This window comes from the organism of the source record quoted next, unplaced genomic scaffold, assembly GCF_019419815.1.
Source record: "Pyrus x bretschneideri cultivar Hongxiangsu unplaced genomic scaffold, Pyrus_bretschneideri_v1 Contig41, whole genome shotgun sequence".
In the NCBI taxonomy this organism is placed as follows: domain Eukaryota; kingdom Viridiplantae; phylum Streptophyta; class Magnoliopsida; order Rosales; family Rosaceae; genus Pyrus; species Pyrus x bretschneideri.
Window position 1 is genome coordinate 4,610,894 of NW_025999735.1, and position 24,107 is coordinate 4,635,000.

At 37.6% G+C, this 24,107-nt stretch overlaps 1 pseudogene; it reads right to left on the reverse strand.

The window, feature by feature from the left end:
- Positions 1-403: 403 nt before the first annotated feature.
- LOC103947983 overlaps positions 404-24,107 on the reverse strand; it is a 32,452-nt pseudogene continuing 8,748 nt past the window's right edge.

Here is a 24,107-nt window from a genome sequence, read left to right on the forward strand (position 1 = left end):
TTCTTAAATAAAATCCCTTTTCCCGAACTTCCTTTCAAATAACTCAATATTCTCATAACTGCATTCATGTGTATTATCCTGGATCATGCATGTATTGATTAACGACACTCAAGGCATAAGCAAGGTTTGGTCTAGTATGTGCTAAATACATTAATCTTCCCATTAGTCGTTAATACCTCCCTTTATCTACCGGTACTTGTTTTAAATCAATGCTCAACTTCATTCCTTCTGCCAACAGAGTAGTCACGGGTTTACATGCTGACATGCCAGTTTCTTTTAACAGGTTAAGAATATGCATTCTCTATGACAAGAAGATTCTTGACTTGCTCCTTGATACCTCAATCCTAAGAAAATATTTTAGAGACCCAAGATCCTTCATCTCAAATTTTGTACTTAAATATTTCTACAAGGCAGCACGCTCATCCGAATCATTACCGGTAACTACCATGTCATCCACATATACAATGAGTGTTGTAAGCTTTCCATTCCGGTGTTTCAAGAGCAACGTGTGATCACATTTACTTTGCTTATATCCAAATGCTCTCATAGACTTGGTAAATTTACCGAACCACGCTCTTGGGGACTGCTTCAACCCATACAATGATTTTCGAAGCCTGCACACCTTTTGTCTATGCATATCTGGAACGTTATTCCCTGGTGGGAGTTCCATGTAAATCTCTTCTGTCAAATCCCTATGCAAGAAGGCATTCTTCACATCGAACTGTTGTAATGGCCAGTTAAGATTTGCAGCTAAGGACAACAAAACATGGGTTGTATTGATCTTGGCTTTATGGGCAAATATATATGTTTAGTCAATTCCACATTTTTGAGTGTATCATTTTGCTACTAGTCTTGACTTGAAGCGATCCACCGTCCAATCAACTTTGTACTTCACCGTATAGACCTATTTGCATCTCGCGGGTTTCTTGCTAGCTGGCAAGTTTGTGATTTCCCAGGTAGCATTCTTCTTCAAAGACTTCAACTTTTCATTCATTGCTGCTTGCCAACATGGATCAGCTAAAGCCTCATGCACAATATTATGAATATATATAGTAGATAATTGCACAAATGACTTATTTGATTCTGACAGGTGATTGGTGATAGGAGCATATTCATGCGACTTAAATGGCTTGTTCTCGTGCATTTACGTTATGTTTCTCTAGTTATTTTAGTCCTTTATGCTTCTTTTGTGTGTTTTCAGGTTCTAAGGGCAAGGTATGCAAAAGGATGCCTTTTGGAGCCTTTTGGAGCAAATTAGAGATTGGAATGGATATCATATGCTTGGAGCCAAGAGGATGGACGAAATTAAAGACTTGAAGTAGGAAAGTTAAATCCTAAAAGACCTCATGTTTAAGCATCATTGAAGACTCCTACGCATTTTAGAACACAAAAACAACATTCCTTGCAACCTTAGGACATTGTCGTGTGTTTCCTTGTGTCTCCCTTCCTTGCCATGCAAGGAAGGGCTTTGTTCCCTATTTTAAACACTTATCATATCATTCACTTAACATATCATTCAATTATCATATCATACACTTATCACTTATCACTTCCATTCAATTATCATACACTTATCACTTATCACTTCCATTCAGTTATCACTCACCACATATCATTCATTTATCACTTATCATAACCATACACTTATCACTTATCATACTCATAATCATCTACACATTTCAACCATTTAAAACATTCCACATGCTTTCACAACTTAATTCACATGCACATTCATCCACCTTTCTCCAAAGAACATCTCACATGCATTTCCACCTTCCTACTTCATCATTTCACCACCTTCTCCATCTTTATTCCACATGCATTTATCATAATTCACCCTAGCTACCACCATTCACACACACATGCACTTATTCTTTCATCATTGAACCACCAATTCAACACATGCATTCACACACCCTTTAATCATCCCCCCTTTAAGTTATGATTTTATTTCCTAACCTTACATGCATTATTTATTAACTCTTCATCATGCATCCACATTCATTCCAACACAAAACACACACATGCACTTATTCTTTCATCATTGCACCACCAATTCACCCACATGCATTTCCAACCATTCACACCCCTTTAATCATTCTCCTAGCTATCATTCACATGCTCTCCCATCCATTCTCTCCCTATATAAACCACACACACTTCATTCATTTGCATCATTCAATTCATCCCACACTTCCATTTCATTCAATTCCATCTCTCCATTCTCACACCACAAATAAACACTTCCCCTTAGAATCCAAAAACCATCTTCCATTTCCATCACTCCCCACTCCATTCCACACTTCCATCCCCCCAACCAACTATCCCTAGACCTTATGCTACAATAAAGAGGAAGATAAGAGGGCCTAAACGTTCATACAATTCAAGTTTGAGTTGTTGGAATGTTTAGGTGTTTCTTTGATTTCAAAGTTTAAATTCAATTCTCTTTGTTTTGTACGTATGAGGAATGGAAGAGAAGAGTGCCTAAACGTTCATACAATTCAAGTTTGAGTTGTTGGAATGTTTAGGTGTTTCTTTGATTTCAAGGTTATGAAGAACTAAACCCCCTTTAGCTAGGGGGTGATTCGAAACTATGTTTATATTTGCAATATGAATTGATTAACTTTCGTTGGAATTTCATAAGTTGTGGATTCAATTTGTTTAACTGTTTGATTGATAACTTATTTATGTATGTTTATTAAGAATGCGCGCTTAATTTTCATGCATGAATTTGACGCTAGAATATAAGTGAATTTCACCTAATCGTTATGAACTTATATTCACAAGTAGTGGAGGTTGCTTATAAACAATCGCGTTAAACAAATTCTTGGCATAAGTTTCATGCAATCATAGTAACGAATGCCTCGTCAACACTTATAGTTTTCATGATGCTTAATGATTCTTGCTTGTATCTCTATTATGCAATTCATGTAGGGAACTTGTGAGGAATGCTTTGGGTTGTCGAATGATGTCATCCAATTCAATAACATTAGGAAAACTTGACCGTTAATTTAAGCGGACCTAATTAACCCGGGGTGTTGAGTTTCATAATTTATCGAAAGACCAACTGAGAATCAATTTTGTATGCAAGTATAACATGTGTGGAGATGAACCCCTTGGCTATTCCATCATCCATATTTTCATCTCATTCATATTTACGTTTTGCCTTTAATTACAATTTGTCCATTTAATTTAATCTCGTCCAAACACAATCCCCCCTTTACTTTATTGTCAAATTAGTTAGAAATCAATTTAGTTTGTGTTTTTAAAGAATTTTGAGTCTTTTGGTTTGTCTTAATGTTTTAACGTTTAGTTTCACATTCTTTGAGTCTAGTTTAGTGTTTTATATTGTTTTTACGTTTTTGAGTCAAAATCCAAGTGATTAACAAGCCCTCCTAATCCCCGGTCTAGAACGATCCCTCACTTATCCATTCTACTACAATTGTCAAACGAGGGTTTAATTTGAGTGTCAAGTAATTCTCACATCAATTGGTAGACACATAATTACTTAACGGGTATAACACATTAGACTCAGGGTTGGGCTTACTCACCGGATACCTAGTTTTGCATTAGGGTCGGCTTTATAAGTAAGTTTAGGAATACCTTGGTTGACGCGATTAGGTAGACGATGTGGTGGTGGTGCATCTGGGATTAAAGACGATTGATTATGGTTATTGGGACTCAAGATGGACTGTGAAGTAGCTCCTAACACAAGACTATCCAGTGGTGAAGAAACTGGTAGTGAGCTATCAGGCAGTAAGTTATCTAGCAATGTCGACTCGTTCCTTTTAAGGTTTTCAACATTGTTTCCATGTGAATGATCACCACTTGTCTCCAAGACATTATCATTTAGTTCCAATTCACTCACCTCATTATTTTCATGTGAATGATCACCACTTATTTCCAAGACATCATCGCTTAAATCTAAATCATTCACACTACCTAAATCTGGAATAGTGATGTGAGAATTATACGCACACAAATTAAACCCTCTTTTTGTCAATTGTAGTATAAGTATAAGTAGGGATCGTTCTGGACCGGGGATTAGGAGGGATTGTTAACCACTTGGATTTGACTTCAAAAACGTAAAAACAAGATAAAACACTAAACTAGACTCAAAGAATGTGAAACTAAACGTTAAAACACTAAGACAAACCAAAAGACTCAAAATGCTTTAAAAACACAAACTAAATTGATTTCTAACTAAATTGAACAATAAAGTAAAGGGGGATTGGATTTGGACGACTTTAAACTAAAAATGGAAACTTGGAAACAAAACAAATTGTAAATATGGATTTGACGGAAATGAATGGATGGGAAGCTAGCTAAGGGGTTCATCTCCACATATGTTATACTTGCATACAAAATGATGTCTAATTGCTTTTCAATAAACCATGAATTCTCAACGCCCCGGGTTAATTAGGTCCGCTTAAATTAACCGTCAAGTTTTCCTTAAGTTAATGAATTGGATGATTGCATACGACAATCCAAAGCATTCCTCACAAGTTCCCTACATGAATTGCATAATAGAGATACAAGCAAGAATCATTAAGCATCATGAAAACTATAAGTGTTGACGAGGCATTCGTTACTATGATTGCATGAAACTTATGCCAAGAATATGTTTAACACGATTGTTTATAAGCAACCTCCACTACTTGTGAATATAAGTTCATAACTATTACGTGAAACTCACTTATATTCTAGCGTCAAATTCATGCATGAAAATTAAGCGTTCATTCTTAATAAACATACATAAATAGGTTATCAATCAAACAGTTAAACAAATTGAATTCACAACTTATGAAACGTAATTAAAAGTAATCAAATCATATTACAAACATAAACATAGTTTCGAATTACCCCCTAGCTAAAGGGGGTTTAGTTCCTCATAACTTTGAAATCAAAGAAACACCTAAACATTCCAACAACTCAAAACTTTGAATTGTATGAACGTTTAAGCACTCTTTTCTTCCATTTCTCATACGTACAAAACAAAGAGAATTAAAATGAAACTTTGAAATCAAAGAAACACCTAAACATTCCAACAACTCAAAACTTGAATTGTATGAACGTTTAGGCACTCTTCTCTTCCTCGTTGTTGTAGCACAAGGTTTAAGGATAGGTTGGTTGGGGGGATGGAAGTGTTGGGGAATTATGGAAATGAATGAGGATTGGTGGAAATGGAAGATGGTTTTTGGATTCTAAGGGAGACTCACGGCTAAGGAAGGTGGATGTGTTTGTGGTGTTGTGTTGTGTTGAATGGTATCCTTTAATTATGGACGGTTTAGGGCTGTTAAGGGGAGAGAAATGGGAGTGAATGTGGCTTAATGATGAAGGGGGAAAGCTTGGAAATCATGTGGCAAGGTTGGTTGCATGATGATGATGCATGTGATGATTTAAAGAATAGATATGCATGTGAATTAGGTTGGAAAGAAGTGGGTGTGCATGTGAGTTGAAATGCATATGTTTAAATGGTTGAAATGTGTAGATGATTATGAGTATGATAAGTGATAAGTGTATGGTTATGATAAGTGATAAATGAATGATATGTTAAGTGATAAATGAATGATATGTTAAGTGATAAATGAATGATATGTGGTGAGTGATAAGTGAATGATATGATAAGTGAATGCTTTAAGTGTTTAAAATAGGGAACAAAGCCCTTCCTTGCATGGCAAGGAAGGGAGACACAAGGAAGCACACGACAATGTCCTAAGGTTGCAAGGAATGTTGTTTTTGTGTTCTAAAATGCGTAGGAGTCTTCAATGATGCTTAAACATGAGGTTTTTTTAGGATTTAACTTTCCTACTTCAAGTCTTTAATTTCGTCCATCCTCTTGGCTCCAAGCATATGATATCCATTCCAATCTCTAATTTGCTCCAAAAGGCTCCAAAATGCATCCTTTTGCATACCTTGCCCTTAGAACCTCAAAACACACAAAAGAAGCATAAAGGACTAAAATAACTAAAGAAACATAACGTAAATGCACGAGAACAAGCCATTTAAGTCGCATGAATATGCTCCTATCAAACTCCCCCACACTTATCTTTTGCTAGTCCTCTAGCAAAACAGAAAGAAAAACAAAACAAAACGAAACGAAACAAAACAAGTAAAACACAACCTAAACCTTCCAACAATCGTCTTAGGGATTTCCAATGCACATGACATGTTAAAAATCATCATTCCCACAGATTTTAGTCATCTTCACACTTAAGTACATTCTTAATCATAATCACCACATACTATTTCACAATTAAGCATTTAAAACCATATTTTGAATGTAGTAACATGCCTTAGAGAATTTGCTCAATTCCTCACAAGATATGCACTCAATTTCACTCAGATTTTCTGACTACACACCCTACACTAAGTATATGTGAGAAGATTGATGTAAACACGAAAACGAACACTCACATATATGTATCACAAAGAACGCAATTCCTAGAGTTAATAAGCATGTTTAGATATGATCTCATGAATGGAATGCTACTACTTAGACGCGAGAACTAGTGACACCATATGCTCATACCAAATTCAAACTCCACAATTGAAATGCACAACACTCAAGATAGAAGTCAATGATTGTAACGGGGCTTGGGGTATTGGCTAACAATGAAAGGTGAAGGGTAAACAAACATTCTTAAAGCAATAGTGAGCAAAGTATTGAATCAGGCACTTAGAATTCCCTTAAGAATGCAGAAGTCAACTTTGAACCCCCAAGGGAGAATTTAGACAATTTACGGCCAGAATTGGTGTTTTGAACCCTTTCTTCAATCACTCAATCTTTTATTTTTTTCAAGCTCTTTTTTTTTTTTCTTTCTTTCTTTCTTTCTTTTCTTTTCTGTTTTTCTTTTCTTTTGAATCTCAAACATACTTAAGAACAAGCATTCCTTCCCCCACACTCATTTTCTTGCATAATGTAACTCAAAAGGAATTCATTTAAGTCATGCTCACTATCTTTTAAGAACAAGGGTGTGGATTGTCCTAAACTAGGCTAGGTGAGGAAAATGTGGGTTAACAAAGAATAAAGGCTAAACAAAGCTCAACGGGGGTAACACTTACAACAAATACGAAATATGGGAAGTGAGGCTATTTGGCTATGTTGGTGGTCACTACACAACTTCTTCTTGAATATGTGTTATGCAAATCAATAACATGCTTTGAATGAAATGGGCATGAGTTCTAGCATTTGGAACTATATGATGAAACGCCTTCTAAGTAGTAACCAAGCAAAGAATAATGAGATCATGCAACGACTTTAGAACACAAGAAATCACAGACTATACTCTCCAAAGAACGTTATAGGCTCAAGTCTTTCAGGGCTGTAGCGTTTGTTTGAGTTCCTTCCTTCAGGCATGTTACAAAAACGAATTTTTCTTTTATGATTGCATGTGAAGTCATACATTATAACCATAACCAAGCATATACCAAGAGTAAATCAAACTTTTCTCTATGTTTATAACTCTTTTTAACAGTCATGCAATTAGAAACCAAATCCTTATCATTGTGTTGGAAGGTGACCTACGACACAAAAACGACTCAAAACACTCTTTTTAGGCTTTTCAAAACATGTTTTTCAAATTTTTATGTGATTTTCGAATTTTTAAGTCAAAACACACTAAAGACACTTAAAAACAGCAAGAAACAACATTTGAAGTTATGGTGGATAAAACCCTACGAATTTGCATCAAGACACTTTAGTATCTCCCCCACACTTAAATCAAACATTGTCCTCAATGTTAAAAACCACACTAAACACAAACAAACATATAAACAACAATTAAACGTACTAAACATGGCAGAATGTATCTAACAAAGAGAAGAGTTTAGAGATGCAAATCTGGTTATGGAGTTTTCGTTCCATCTTCTCCTTGGTGATTGCAGTGAGGCTTGGATCTTTGTGATTCCACAGGCTTACTCTTGAACTGCGCTGCTCCCATCGTTGATTTTCCTTTGTGCTACTCTTGAACTGGGCAGCAGGCTTCCTTTGGTCTCCCCCGAAGGTCTGAGCTTCCTCCTCTTATCTGTTTCTTTGTTCAATCTCTCCAATTCGTATTGAAGAAGGTTAGAGGATAGCTCAACAAAGCTAGGTAAGCAACCAGGGAATAGAGTCCAGATAGACTCCAAGTGCCGGCTGATTGCTTCTTTAACTTTGCCATGCAAGTAATATCAAGGACAAAGGAAAAGACAGGGAAAGAGCATGATATGAGATACCTTTGCTTTTGCCCTTGATGATATGAGATACCTTTGCTTTCGAAGAGGCAGCAAATGAATCCACATGCTTCGATCCACCGTTTCCTCTTCCTCATTCGTACTGCAGGCATGTGGTATCTTCTTTGGGGGATACATCCATGTTTGAAAGTGTGTTCTCAAGAGAAGGAGAAATCTGAGCATGTTTGAGAGGGTTGGTTGCAGCTTACATTTTCGGTCGAGAAGGAAAATTATGCATTTGTGGGTGTATGCCTTGCCATGAAGGTTGATGTATATAGGAATTGTAATGGCAAATGGCAGTGCGGATGCGGCAATGTCCTCCACGCGTCTTCTGAAAAGCTGGGAGCTTTTGATAAAGTGGCACGCGTCTTCTGAAAAGCCGGGAACTTTTGACAAAATTGCACTCGCTTTCTGGAAAGCCGGGAGCTTTCGGCTTTGTCACCCACGTTTGTCGGCTAAAGTGTGCAGCTGATTTCTCGCCTTCCACGCGTCTTCTGAAAAGCTGGGAGCTTTTGACAAATTTGCACACGCTTTCTGAAAAGCCTGGATTGCGTCTGAAGAGCTGGCGATCTTTATGCCGGGAAATCCGGTTTTGAAGAGTGGCGTCTCTTCATTTCTGAATCGGTGAACGCATCTCCTTTAATAGAGGTGATCGATCACCTCTATCTGCACACTTTGAAGACTTCCCAAAAATCATCTTCGGCCCGTCGAGATTTTCCTCCATCCAACCCTTTTCTTTTAACTTCTTGAACAATGGCTAGCTCATCCAACCCATCGAACATTTGCTTAGATTTGAGTCTAAGCAGTGACCCGGTCGCGCCTCGTCAGGGTAAGGTATGGTGCCCGTCTTTCTTATCTTCCCATGGCCCTCTTACAGATGAGGACTCTGTGATGACGGATCCCACAACGGCTACGATAGTGGCTCGGAACCTCCTCACTCCCAAAGACAGTCAGCTGCTTTCAGGACGGTCCGATGAGTTGGCCGTTCAAGAATCCCTGGCTCTGAGTGTTCAGTGCGCTGGCTCTGTGTCCAACATGGGCCAACGCCTTCTTGCTCGCTCCCGTCAGGTTGAATCCTTGATGGCGGAGGTGGAGAGTCTTAAGCAGGAGATCAAACAGCTTAAGTACGAGAACCGAAGTTTGCACGTGCTTGCCAACAATTATTCGTCAGGCATGAAGAGGAAACTTGATGAGCTTGATGACCGTCAAAGGCTTGCAGCTTTCTTCCAGAGGCACCTCTTTCCTGGGTCATCCAACGTTCCACCAAGGTTTGGGGCCTTGAATGATCTATCTTCGGTGCCTCCCGCTCCTATGCCTTCCGCTCCGATGCCTCTTGCTCCAATGCCTTCTGCTCCGAGACCTCCTGTTCCGATGCCTCCTGCTCCGATGCCTCTTGCTCCGAGAGTGTCACCACGTAGTGGGGCCTCACGTACTCAACCTTTGTAAAGGCTCCATCTTTCTGCCATGTTTAGATACAATTGTAATTTATCGAAAAAAATCAATGAACAAGCAAAAGTTTTATTTACTGTATTGGGTTGCCTCCCAAGTAGCGCTTTCTTTTACGTCTTGCAGCCGGACGAAGAACCCAATCACTCCAGGATATGTTCACGAATCGGATGAGAACTCCGAGTCATGAACTAGTACCTAAAACAAGAAACAAAACAAATTTAAGAATCTGGAAAAATAAAAACAAACGAAAATAAAACAATCCAAGGGATTAGCAAAGTTGCTAATCCCCGGCAACGGCGTCAAAATTTGATGTGAGAATTATACGCACACAAATTAAACCCTCTTTTTGTCAATTGTAGTATAAGTATAAGTAGGGATCGTTCTGGACCGGGGATTAGGAGGGATTGTTAACCCCTTGGATTTGACTTCAAAAACGTAAAAACAAGATAAAACACTAAACTAGACTCAAAGAATGTGAAACTAAACGTTAAAACACTAAGACAAACCAAAAGACTCAAAATGCTTTAAAAACACAAACTAAATTGATTTCTAACTAAATTGAACAATAAAGTAAAGGGGGATTGGATTTGGACGACTTTAAACTAAAAATGGAAACTTGGAAACAAAACAAATTGTAAATATGGATTTGACGGAAATGAATGGATGGGAAGCTAGCTAAGGGGTTCATCTCCACATATGTTATACTTGCATACAAAACGATGTCTAATTGCTTTTCAATAAACCATGAATTCTCAACGCCCCGGGTTAATTAGGTCCGCTTAAATTAACCGTCAAGTTTTCCTTAAGTTAATGAATTGGATGATTGCATACGACAATCCAAAGCATTCCTCACAAGTTCCCTACATGAATTGCATAATAGAGATACAAGCAAGAATCATTAAGCATCATGAAAACTATAAGTGTTGACGAGGCATTCGTTACTATGATTGCATGAAACTTATGCCAAGAATATGTTTAACACGATTGTTTATAAGCAACCTCCACTACTTGTGAATATAAGTTCATAACTATTACGTGAAACTCACTTATATTCTAGCGTCAAATTCATGCATGAAAATTAAGCGTTCATTCTTAATAAACATACATAAATAGGTTATCAATCAAACAGTTAAACAAATTGAATTCACAACTTATGAAACGTAATTAAAAGTAATCAAATCATATTACAAACATAAACATAGTTTCGAATTACCCCCTAGCTAAAGGGGGTTTAGTTCCTCATAACTTTGAAATCAAAGAAACACCTAAACATTCCAACAACTCAAAACTTTGAATTGTATGAACGTTTAAGCACTCTTTTCTTCCATTTCTCATACGTACAAAACAAAGAGAATTAAAATGAAACTTTGAAATCAAAGAAACACCTAAACATTTCAACAACTCAAAACTTGAATTGTATGAACGTTTAGGCACTCTTCTCTTCCTCGTTGTTGTAGCACAAGGTTTAAGGATAGGTTGGTTGGGGGGATGGAAGTGTTGGGGAATTATGGAAATGAATGAGGATTGGTGGAAATGGAAGATGGTTTTTGGATTCTAAGGGAGACTCACGGCTAAGGAAGGTGGATGTGTTTGTGGTGTTGTGTTGTGTTGAATGGTATCCTTTAATTATGGACGGTTTAGGGCTGTTAAGGGGAGAGAAATGGGAGTGAATGTGGCTTAATGATGAAGGGGGAAAGCTTGGAAAGCATGTGGCAAGGTTGGTTGCATGATGATGATGCATGTGATGATTTAAAGAATAGGTATGCATGTGAATTAGGTTGGAAAGAGGTGGGTGTGCATGTGAGTTGAAATGCATATGTTTAAATGGTTGAAATGTGTAGATGATTATGAGTATGATAAGTGATAAGTGTATGGTTATGATAAGTGATAAATGAATGATATGTTAAGTGATAAATGAATGATATGTTAAGTGATAAATGAATGATATGTGGTGAGTGATAAGTGAATGATATGATAAGTGAATGCTTTAAGTGTTTAAAATAGGGAACAAAGCCCTTCCTTGCATGGCAAGGAAGGGAGACACAAGGAAGCACACGACAATGTCCTAAGGTTGCAAGGAATGTTGTTTTTGTGTTCTAAAATGCGTAGGAGTCTTCAATGATGCTTAAACATGAGGTTTTTTTAGGATTTAACTTTCCTACTTCAAGTCTTTAATTTCGTCCATCCTCTTGGCTCCAAGCATATGATATCCATTCCAATCTCTAATTTGCTCCAAAAGGCTCCAAAATGCATCCTTTTGCATACCTTGCCCTTAGAACCTCAAAACACACAAAAGAAGCATAAAGGACTAAAATAACTAAAGAAACATAACGTAAATGCACGAGAACAAGCCATTTAAGTCGCATGAATATGCTCCTATCAAATAGTATAATCAAGAGTTTGAACTTTTGTCTGATTCTTCCCCTGAAGTGAAGACTCGGGATCAGCAAAGTACATATCATTATCATGAAATGCAACATCCATAGTGACAAACAATTTTTTCGTCGGAGGGTGATAATAACGATACCCGTTTTGATTTGAGGCATACCCCACAAACACACATTGTAAAGCCCAAGGTTAAAGCTTACTTCTCTATTGTTTATGAAGATTAACGAAGGCCACACAACTAAACACGTGAGGTGGAAGGTTAGGAACTGTAAAAGCATCAACATATGAAGAAAGTCTGGAGCGATGTTTGAAAGTCGACTGATTGGGATGGAACACGATTTATGAGATACGCAGTTGAGGTGAAAGTTTCTCCCCAAAAAGATAACAGCAGACGCGCCACAAGGAAAGAAGCACGAACAACCTATATAGAAGCTGACGATTCTTACGTTCTGCAACACCATTTTGTTACGGAGTATATAGACATGTAGTCTGATAAACAATACCATTATGATCAAGAAAGGCACGAAGTTCAGAGTTTACATATTCGCCGCCATTGTCATTCCTAAGAACTTGTATTTGTGACTTATATTGTACTTGTACCATTTTGTAAAACTGCTGAAACAAAGAAGTAACTTCATTTTTGGACTTTATCAAACAAACCCAAGTCATATGTGTGCAGTCATCAATAAAAGTAACAAACCAATAGGCACCACCAAGTGTAGTAGTTTTAGATGGTCCCTAAACATTAAAATGAATTATCATAAACGAGATTGAACTTTTATTCAAACTAGGCAGAAACGTAGTACGATGACTTTTAGCCATTTCACAATTAAAGTTAGAAATATCATGCTTAACAAATAGGCTAGGAAACAACCCCCGTAGATAGCTGAATGAAGAATGTCCAAGTCGATGATGCCACAAGCAAATATCTGAAGCTTTATTCCTATCCCCTTGATTTCTTTCCATTGCAAGAGCTTGGGTCAACAATCGGGAACTGTTCGATGTCAGCTCCAAGTAGTAAAGCTTCCCCTTCTTAATACCATAACCAATCGTCTTGCGAGTCCGAATGTCCTTAAAAACACAAAAAGAAGGCCAAAAAATCACAAGACAATGCATGGCGACAGTTATTTGAGCAACATATAATAAATTATAGTTAAAAGAAGAACAACGAGTATGATGAGTATATTTTATATTATATATTTAACCCTATTCTTAGTATATTTTGGTTAATAATTTGGAAGAATTTTGATACTTTGAATTATATTTCCAATATAGGATTTTCGACTTCATCTGGAGCAAAATATGGTCAAATGGACGAATTTTGGAGTAATTCTAATTGGAGGACGTTCGTGAGTCACTTAAAAGCTTGATCATGTTAAAATATCAGTTTTTTTTCTACCAAGCGATGATTTTCTGGCAATAAAATAAAGGAGCCATGCGCAGTGCTGGAATAGTGACATGTTGGGCTTGAATTGCGTTTTTGGAGCCCAAGATGACCTTGGATGGATTTGTGGCCTTCTGGAGATGTGTTCAGAGCATTCTTATTTTTAAAACAAGCTATCTTGGGCCGGATTTGGAGGAGATTTGAGGCTAAAATGTGGCTGAACAGTTTCTGTGCAGTTTTTCCTAGTTTAATTAGGAATTTATTTTCTATTTTATTTTATTATTATTTAGTTTCTTAGTGGGAATAAAATACTTGATGGTTAGGGTTTGTGTGTTGGCTTTAGAGAGATATTAAAAGGCTTGGCCGTTCTTAATCTTGGAGAGGCTTTCTTTTATGCTACCTTGGGAGACAGAGAACTTGGCTAGGGTTCTTGGAGGTTTTCTACTTTAAGGTGTTTTCATTCCGTTTATTCTTAATAATATTTTCTATGATTTCAATTATGAATATGCGTAACTAATTCCTTTTGCTAGGGTGAAGCCGTAAGCCTTAGCATGAATATGTGGTTTTTATTTAATTGCTTATGATTGATTGCATGCATACTTTGAATTATTGATCACCGTGATTAAAACTATCTAATTGTCTTAATGCTTGATCACCATTAGGATATTTAGAAAAGTAATTTGATGCAATTTTGGTCGGAAGGTTCCTTGAAATTGATGCTGGCTTCTTGTGATTAATAATTGTAATTTCACTTAAGATGAACACCACGTCTTAAGGGTTGCATGGTTTTTCAAAGGGTTTTCATAAGGCATAATGAGTCTCTCATGTTCAGATTTGATCCGAATGCCGAACGGGTTGCATGTTAGATATACGTTCTATGTTGGAGGTTCCAAGTAGAATATAAATTAGGAAAACCTAACCTTCAAAGTGGCATGTGTAGATCATAAGTAATTGGCAAAAATACATAGGATTGCTAGTTGATGGTGGAACCCTAATGCTTTCTTAATTTGATTTTTCCAAAATAGTTTTCTTTTCCTTTCATCTTTAATATTGCATTTTAGTTTATTTTTATTAATTAAATTCGTTTTAATTTAAGTAGGTTATAAAACCAATCATCTCAACTTTCTGCTTTACAGTACTTAATTGAAATTTAGTTTGTTTCGAATTACTTAATAATCCCTGTGGAGAACGACCTTGCGAGAACCATTTTATACTACAACAACCTTGTCTTTCTTGCAAGTACTATAGGAGTTTTTTACCCGTTTGCGTGTGTGGTAAAATCTCTATCAGAGTACATAATCAAGATTTAGGGTATCAGAAAGTGATACATCGCCTTCCTCGATGATGGGTGCAACATTACCATTGACAAGACTCACCACAGTTTTGGGGGATGGTTTTAGGGTTTGTACCTGTCTAGAATCACAAGTCATATGTTCAATAGCACCAGAATCAATTATCCATGTATTATTCGTAACAGATGCAAAAACTTTTAAAGTCTTACCATCATTAATTGTATGTTCAGAATGTACCTTAGTTTCAGCAATCAATGCATGCAACTTATTACATCGGGGATCACGAGTCTTATCCCAATTAATAGGATAACCAATAAGTTCGAAACAACAATTTTTGGAATGTCCTGTCAAGCCACAACAAGGACACTTGTTGGGTGGATGATAGGAAGAACCACGGGTCCGAGCTATAATGATTTCATCGCAAGCCATTTTAATTGTAGTGTGTGGGCCACATAGAAAACAAACTACAACTCAAAAACAATGATTTTCCCCTTTTTTCTCTTTTTTTTTCGTACTTTTTCTTTTCTTCTTTTTCAATGCTTCTGCGTTTCCCCTTTTTAAATTGTTTCTTTTCTCTAGACTTCTTTCAGTTCACACAGATACCAAAGGATTGCAACCGATGGGATTTGTGCAAGCAAAAAAAACTTGCAGCAAATGGTTGTGGACTAGTGCGATGGTGAGTGCGAGCAAGTTCAGTGGCAGCTCAGACGTGGCTGGTTGGTTCAGGCAAAGAGGTTCGGTAACGGAAACGATTGTCGAGTTCAGATTTTGGATTGCAAGAGGCGACAGCCAACAGTGGCATATGTGGGGGTTTGAGTTCTGGGCTTCAACACAATGCGTATAGACTCCGATGTGACGAAGCAAATGAATAGGAGGGGTCGGTCTAGTAATGACGGCGTTGTTCATTGGTTATTCCTCTAGGGCGGCCGGAGACCTTATCCCTCATGATCACCTTTTGTAAAACGTCGTCGTAGTTGAATTACTCATTAAGCTTATCTTCTAAGGTCTCCCATGAAATTCCACCAATAAAAAGCTTCCTTTGATCAGAATTCCATGTGGGTTTTCATTGCCCATTCTCACTATCTGTGAGAGTGAAAGCTTCAATCTTTATTAAATTTTGTAGGTGGATTTGGGATTTGGGAGAATGAAGGGTTTGTGACTGACAAGAGAGAGAGAGATTTGGTTGGAAAAATCTTTATTAAATTTTGAGGGTGGATTTGGGAGAGGGTGGGTGGGTTTGTGATTGACAAGAGAGAAATTTGGTTGGGTAGAGACTCGAGCATGATTCGAGATTTGCAGACTTGTTCTATCAGACAGTTCATCCCGAGGGCCCCTGTCCTCAGACTTGTGGACTCTCCCCATCCCGTTTTGTCTTTAAAGAATTTAGATTCACCTCATACCTGCCATGAACCTCATGAACCTGCCCCAACCCACAGGTCCATGACCCATTTGTCTACCCCTACTCCCATCCAAAAAACCCACCCCACCTCCACCTTCCCCGCAATCCCCTACCCCATCCCCACTTCCCCCGCAACCCCCCCCCCCCCACCCCACATCTTCTCCACGTCGTCTTCTTCAGCAACCTCTCTCTTTCGCTGTGCATCTTCATCTTCCAGACCTATTTCACCAAAATCACTCAGATCTAGTCGTCAGGGATGACATCTCCGTCACCAGGGATGACTGCACGTCGTCAGGTCTATGAGCCTCTCAGAAAGGTGTAGACTCTTAGGATGAACCACATTACCACTAATCCGGAAAACACAAAGACGTGCATTTGTGCGCTTCACGGATTCTGGAGGCGTCAACAGTGGTGGTTGTGCCCATATGGGGGTTTGAAATTGGGGGAAGGGTAGATGAGCCTATATGGATTCAGTGAGATGAGATAGAGTAAGGAGAGATGATGGGTTTTGGGTTGGTTCGGGGATGGGGTTAGGGTTAGCGGCAGAGAGAGGAGAGAGCTTTACAGCGAGGGATTTGGAGTTGCTGGGTTTTGTTTCAAGGTGTGTGGGAATTGCAAGGATTTATAGAGTGTGTTGGTGGGAGGGAGGGAGGAAAGAAAAGGTTAAAGATGAGGGGTAGGAGAAGAGAGTGGAGGAGAGGGAGAAGGTGGGTCGGGGAAGATGGGTTTTAGGGGTTTTTATTTTTATTCTAATAGGGTAGGGTAAATTATTATCTTTTAAATGTATAAAAAAATTATTTTTTTTGCCACGTGACACAAATTTGGCAGCCACGTCAGCACAAATGTGGATCCCATATTTATCACGTCATCACTTAATAGTTTACTTAACGGATTTTCTAGCGGATGTATGGAATTGAAATAAAATGCTAAGTAAATGTATAAAATTGAAATGTTTTAAAGATGTTGTAAGAAGTTGAAATCGATCCTAAACCTAAGGGGGTTAAACGTAATTTACCCATAAAATTACCAGTGGGATAAGATGCAGACATAGTAATGCCACAAAGTTCTTCAAGTGCACCAACATCTCTTTGTATTCTTATGTACCTTTCTGATAACAGATGTAAACCAACATCAATCCATAGCTATGAGATAAAAGTATATGAAGAAGAAGAAGAACTGAGAGAAATAAATGAATAAGAGAAATAGAAAGAAAACAGTGGTTGTATTGAATTGAATTATGAAAAGGTTTTACAACGCTTTTATATACTGCATATTTCTTAATGACTAAGCTACCCTTCCTTATCCACCCATAGATTCTAACTAACTTCAACCAATTACAACCATTCCCAACAATATAAGCTGGCATGGCAACCATTCTCAACCATATAAGCTGACATGGCAACAACTATTGTAGTATTGCCATGTGTCTTTAGTCATCATTCCCCCTCAATCTCGGCTAGGGAACCAAGTTGAAGATCGCAACAATGTTTGAAAAATATTAGACTGTGTAACCCTTTGGTTATAAAATCAGCTGTTTGCTCCTCAGTTGGCATATACTGAACCAGTAAGTCATTTTTTTGAACTTTTTCTAGAACAAAATGGAAGTCAGTGTCGAGATGTTTAATTCTGGTGTGGAACACAAGATTGGAACACAAGGCTAGTGTTAACAAGTTATCATAGTGTATAAAAGGAGGTTCAAACACAAACTAATGTAAGTCATGCAACATGTTTCGAATCCAAGTAATATTAGCAACATAATGAGCAAGAGATTTATATTCAGCTTCAGTTGAACTTCTAGAAACTGAAGATTATTTCTTAGACTGCTATGAGATTGGATTATACCCTAAATAAACAACAAATCTAGTGGCTGATCTTTTAGTATTAGGATCAGCTGCCCAATCTGAGTATGAGAAAGCTACAAGTGAGTTATCTGTTGCAGTTGAATAAGTTAGACCATAGTTGATAGTGCCTTGCACATATCTCAAAATCCTTTTGACCAAATCATAGTGTACATCAGTAGGATTATTCATATATTGACAAGTAGCATTGACAACATATGCCAAATCGGGTTTCATAAATGTAAGGTATTACAGTGCTCCTACCAAACTCCGATATGAAGTAGGATCAGATATAGTTGTTCCTTTTAAATCAAGAAATTGAGTGTGTGGTCGATAAGGTGTATTCACCGGCTTGCAACTATCCATACTTACTTTATGCAACAAGTCTTTAGCATATTTAGACTGACTAAGAAATATATCCCCATTTGCTTTGTAGGTGACCTGCAGTCCTAAGAAATACGACAGTTTGCCTATATCCTTGAAATCAAACACATCCCTTAGCTCTTTAATGACTGCTTGCACCTTCTCTGAATTAGAACTAGTTAGGATTATATCATCCACATAGGGTAGTAATACAACAATATCAACTCCATCATACTTCACAAATAGACTTGTGTCAGATAGAGACATTATGAATCCCATTGCAAGTAATAACCAGTGAATTTGGCATTCCATGCTCGAGGTGCCTGTTTTAAACCATACAAGGACTTTATCAACTTGCAAACATGATGTGGATGCTATGAATCAATAAACCCCTGTGGTTGTTTCATATAAACCTCTTCTTCTAAATCACCATGTAAGAATGCATTTATAACATCGAGTTATCTCAATTCCCATTTGTGTTATGCTGCAAGTGAAATAATAAGTCTCACAGTGGTATGCCTAACCACATGATTGAAGGTCTCAAAATAATCCAGACCATGTTCTTGAGAGTACCCTTGAGCAACCAATTGTGCCTTGTATCTTGAAATTGTGCCATCTGAGTTCTTCTTTAGTTTATACACCCATTTACTTCCAATAACTACTCGATGACTAGGTGGAGGAACTAAAATCCAAGTACCTTGACTTCGAAGTGCATCATATTCCTCTTGCATTGCCCTCTGCCAGTTTGAATTTGTTGTAGTGCTTCAAAATGATGTTGGTTTAGCAATATCATGGATGTGAGCCAGAAAAGAATAACCATTTTGACACTTATCCATCTCTTCTACTCTTAAAGTAGATAATTCTGGTAAAGATGCATTATAACTAGAATAATCTTTTCTAGAAATAGCCCCAGTTTATCACCTAGTTTGTATCCTGTGAGTATGAGTATTGCAATGTGAAGAATTACTAATATCAGAGGTATCAAAGGGAAGGATTACCTCCAATTGTGCATGATGAAGGACAAGTAACACGTAGGTTATATTTGGAGATGGGAGAATTGCTTTAGATTGTTGAGATGAAGAAGTACTATCAACTGCAGAACTTGAGTCTTGATGAAGTAATTGTAACACTTAAGTTGTAGATTCAGAGTTCGAAATTTGCACTTCATTACTGGGAGACAGATTCATATTGTCTGATATTGAGATATTAATTCTAGGATTTACTGGAAGAACAAATGTTGCAGATGTGTGATTGTTTTTTACCTCTGGAATATATGTTACACCCTGAGATTGACTTGTTGAAACTCCAGAACTTGATTTGCAAGGAAACAGATCTTCATTGTGTATAACATGTCTAGAAATGATGAATTTTCTAGTTTGAGGATGAAAACAAATAACACCCTTATATTCAGTTGCATATCCAAGAAAAATACATAACACATCTCTTGGTTGTAGCTTATTATGATTATATGGTCTAACATATGGATACATTGCATTGCCAAACACTTTCAACCCTTGCAATTGAGGAATAACACCAAACATCATTTGATAAGAAGATTGCCTGTTCAAAACCTTACATGGCATTCTATTAATTAAAAAAACAGAGTGAACACATGCATGACACCACAACTCTTGAGCTAAACCAACAGCAGTCATAAGGGTTATAACTGTATCTACAATATGCCTGTGTTTCCTCTCAGCAATTCCATTTTACTGAGGGGTATGAGGACATGAGACTTTATGAAGTATACCTTTGTGTGCCAGAGAATCCTGAAATCTCTTACTCATGTACTCTCCTCCTCCACATGTTTGAAGGCATTCAATACCAACATTGAATTGATTATATACAAAATTGTAGAACTTGAGAAAAACATCAAACACTTTTGATTTATTAACCAATGGAAATATCCATAAACATCTAGAGAACTCATCCACAGAGCTAACATAATATTTGAATCCTTCAATAGACTTAGTGGGTGAAAGACCCCAAAGATAAGAATGAATCTTTTAAAAAGGAAATGTACATTTGTCTTTCTTATCTAGAAAACGTAATCTACTCATTTTTCCTGAAATACAATGTGAACACATTTGTTGTGTATTATCATTAGTACTAACTATCTGAGATTGTTTTAACATTGCAGACAAGACTTCATTGCTTTGATGTCCACATCTTTGATGCCATACCACATGGTTCACTTTCTGACCAATTAACCTAGTAAGCTTACTCTTAGACTTCATTGCAGCACTTGTAATCAACTTGGTAGGAATCTTAAACAACTCTCCATCATTACTTATTCCTTGGTAAATCACAGCCTTGGTTACCTTGTCCTACACAAAAAAATTATGGTCATCATATATGAACCAACAGAAGTTATCTTTACACAATTGTTTAACAGATAACAAGCTGACTGCAATAGTGGGAACATGTAACACATTTCTCAAAATTAAAGAATGAGGTAATGTGTGTAAGTTGCAGATCCAATGTGCTGAATTGGCAAACCTTTTCCATTGCCAATTGTAATTTGATCAGTACCCTCATAAGGAGTAGCTTGTTGAAGAGCATTCACATCCGCAGTCATATGATGTGATGCACCTGTATCAACAATCTAGGAGTTATTTGGCAAGAAAGTTGGCTGAACTTGAGCTTGCATTGCAGTTAAGGATGCATATGGTGGATTGCCCTGATAAGCAAAATTATTCTTGTGATAACAGTCTAATGCACTATGATCCTTATTCCCACATATCTGGCACTCAATCACTGGACCACTTGAACTTGCATTTATAGATCTTTTCCAACAATTTGGAGCTGTATGACCCCTAATTTTTGAGCAAATCTGGCACTTTGGAACAATGTGTGACTTTGTTTCAGTATTACCAGAACAAGAATTCCAATTACTAGGCATCTGCTTGTTACCAGAAAATTGACCTCTGCCACTACTTATGTTGTTCCCACCTTGTGAAGACCTGAAACCCCCATTTCCATTATTATTGTTTGGCCTAAAAGACCTTGGACCAGGATTGTGATTCGAGAATTGCCTTGTAGCACCAATATTTCCCACAAAACCATATGCATTTGGAAATTCAGAATATCCCGGGAATACAAGTGGTGAAGCCGTAAAAGAAGAGCTAGGAAACTGAGGATATATCATTGGTATGTTAGAGGGAATTGGCATGGAAGAAGACTGAAATGGCAAAGAACCATTCGAAATAGTACTATGTGATGGACCAGAAGAATGGATTCCAAGGATGAAGCTTTAGGTGGCATTTGAGTTAAAACACCACCAATTGTGAAGGGAAGCCCCCTGGAATTGGTAGTAGATCCCTGAGATGAACCTTGTGATGATTGTTGCATGTATAGTCCCGAGAAGCTATGAGATAAACTATTCATAATTTAGTTTCCCTTTCAGCACACAACAACTGTTCACGAAATTCTCTCAAAATGAGTGGTGTATCTCTAGTAAGAATCACAGTTCTAATAGTAGAAAACTCCCTAGGTAATCCAGATAAAGCAACCAAGATAAAATCATTATCTGAAACAACTTCACCAGCAGCGAGAAGTTGTTCTTTAATATTCTTGAGTTTTGCCAAGGACTAATCTATTGAATCTCCACCTTTTTGCAATGTCTGAAATTCAGTTTTCAGAGTATGTACTCAAGATTTGGATACTGAAGCATACCTATCTTGGAGACTAAACCAAGCTTCATGTGCAGTTTTGCACCTAAGAACGTGCTCAATTGCTTTATTAGACAAAGTAGCTATATCAATAATGCCATATCAATTGCTTCCCAGTCTAAGAAAGCTTATGTGATTTTTGTAGTCACCCCATTATCTATATGCATGACATACTTTGAAGGACACACAGCAGACCCATCGAAATGATCAAACAGCTTATACTCTTTTAACACTGACTTGAATTGAAATGCCCACTTCGAAAAATTCATATCATTTAGCTTTATTGTCAACATTCCCAAAACTCCCTCAATGTTCACACCAAGAACAATCATCTTCACAATCAGAATACCACACAAAAATAGCCAGAAACACAAACAACCAAGAAACGCAGGAAAACTTTCAAGAATGGCTTCGTGCCTCAACAAATTCTACAAGATAATGGCTTCGTGCCTCAATCAAATAATGGCTTCGTGCCTCAACAGATTCTACAGGATTACAGCTTTGTGCCTCAACAGATTCAATAAGGATAATGGCTTCGTGCCTTAACAAATTTGACAGGATAATGGCTTCGTGCATCAAGAAACATGATAAAAGCAAATCACGACTACGAATTGAAACATATCAACTAAAATCGACATACTTATTGATGAAAAACAAATTCCCAGTAATGCCCAAAGGTTGAATCTTGACAGATGGAATTCCCAGCAAAACTCCCCAGAAATTTAGATTGCAAGACAAAGTCGCGGAGCGCAAGAACATTCATAGAATCACAGCGGACCGACAACTCTGGATACCATGATAACATATGTAAACCAACAACAATCCATAACTATGAGATAAAAGTATACGAAGAAAAAGAACTGAGAGAAAGAAATGAATCAGAGAAATAGAAACAAAGCACTGGTTGTATTGAATTGAATTATGAAAAGGTTTTACAATGCTTTTATAGACTACATATTTCTTAATGGCTAAGCTACCCTTCCTTATCCACTCATAGATTCTAACTAACTTCAACCAATTACAACCATTCCCAACTACATAATTTTTAATGACTAAGCTACCCTTCCTTATCCACTCATAGATTCTAACTAACTTCAACCAATTACAACCATTCCCAACCATATAAGCTGACATGGCAACAACCATTGTAGTATTGCCATGTGTCTTCAGTCATTACCTTTTTCACCCCATTCTATACCCCATGAGTTCTTCGCCAACCAATACTTAGTCCTGTCATCGCTCACTCCATAACCAACAACTATAATGCCATGATCGAGGATTGTTCCATAAGTTTCAGTGAAGACACCACTTGAATAGAATTGGAAGTCAGAACCACTAGCATCAATAGCAACAGAAACAGGTTGATGAGCAACAGCAATGAGGAGGGCATTTTCACTGTTTGCAGGCACGTCTTCAAAGCCACTTATCATAGCTGCAATGTTGGCTTCCTCCTTGGTGTTGCATGTCCCATCCGCACCATTGTATGGGTAACTACCTTCCGCACTAATTCCATGATTTTGTTGGATGAACTGAAAAGCATCATCCATCAAGCCACCCTCACACCCTTTGTCTTCACCAGCGGTATCACAATCAACCAGCTCTTGCTCAGACAAAAAGATCAATTCCTTCTGTAGCTGCTACTGCCGAAAAAGCCCAACAACATCCTGTATTTTAATTGCAGTGAAAAGTAGTTAGAATAACTTAAGCAATTAACTAAACTCCTAAATTAAAAAGAACATATAGTGTTTCTAAGATATTAATGAACTAAGCAGGCACTTATATTATTACGGCATCTGCCTTGGTCCTTGATGGGGGTTACGGCTCCCTTCTTTCTCCAGTCCGTTGAAGGTGGCACTGCTCTCGTAACGTTTTCATATTTGAAAGAAGTTGTCCTTGTGGAATATTCTGTTGAGAATCAATGTCATTTGTAGGTGAAGTAAGTGTGTGAGGTTGGTGAAGTAAGTGGAGGTTGTAGGTGAAGTAGGTGGATGTTGTAGGTGAAGTAAGTGTGTGGTGTAGCTTTCATTTGGTTTGCTATAAATACCCAAGTCCCCAAGCATTGTATATCATCCAAGGAAAAACAAAGCCTAGAGCTAAATAAGAAAAGCT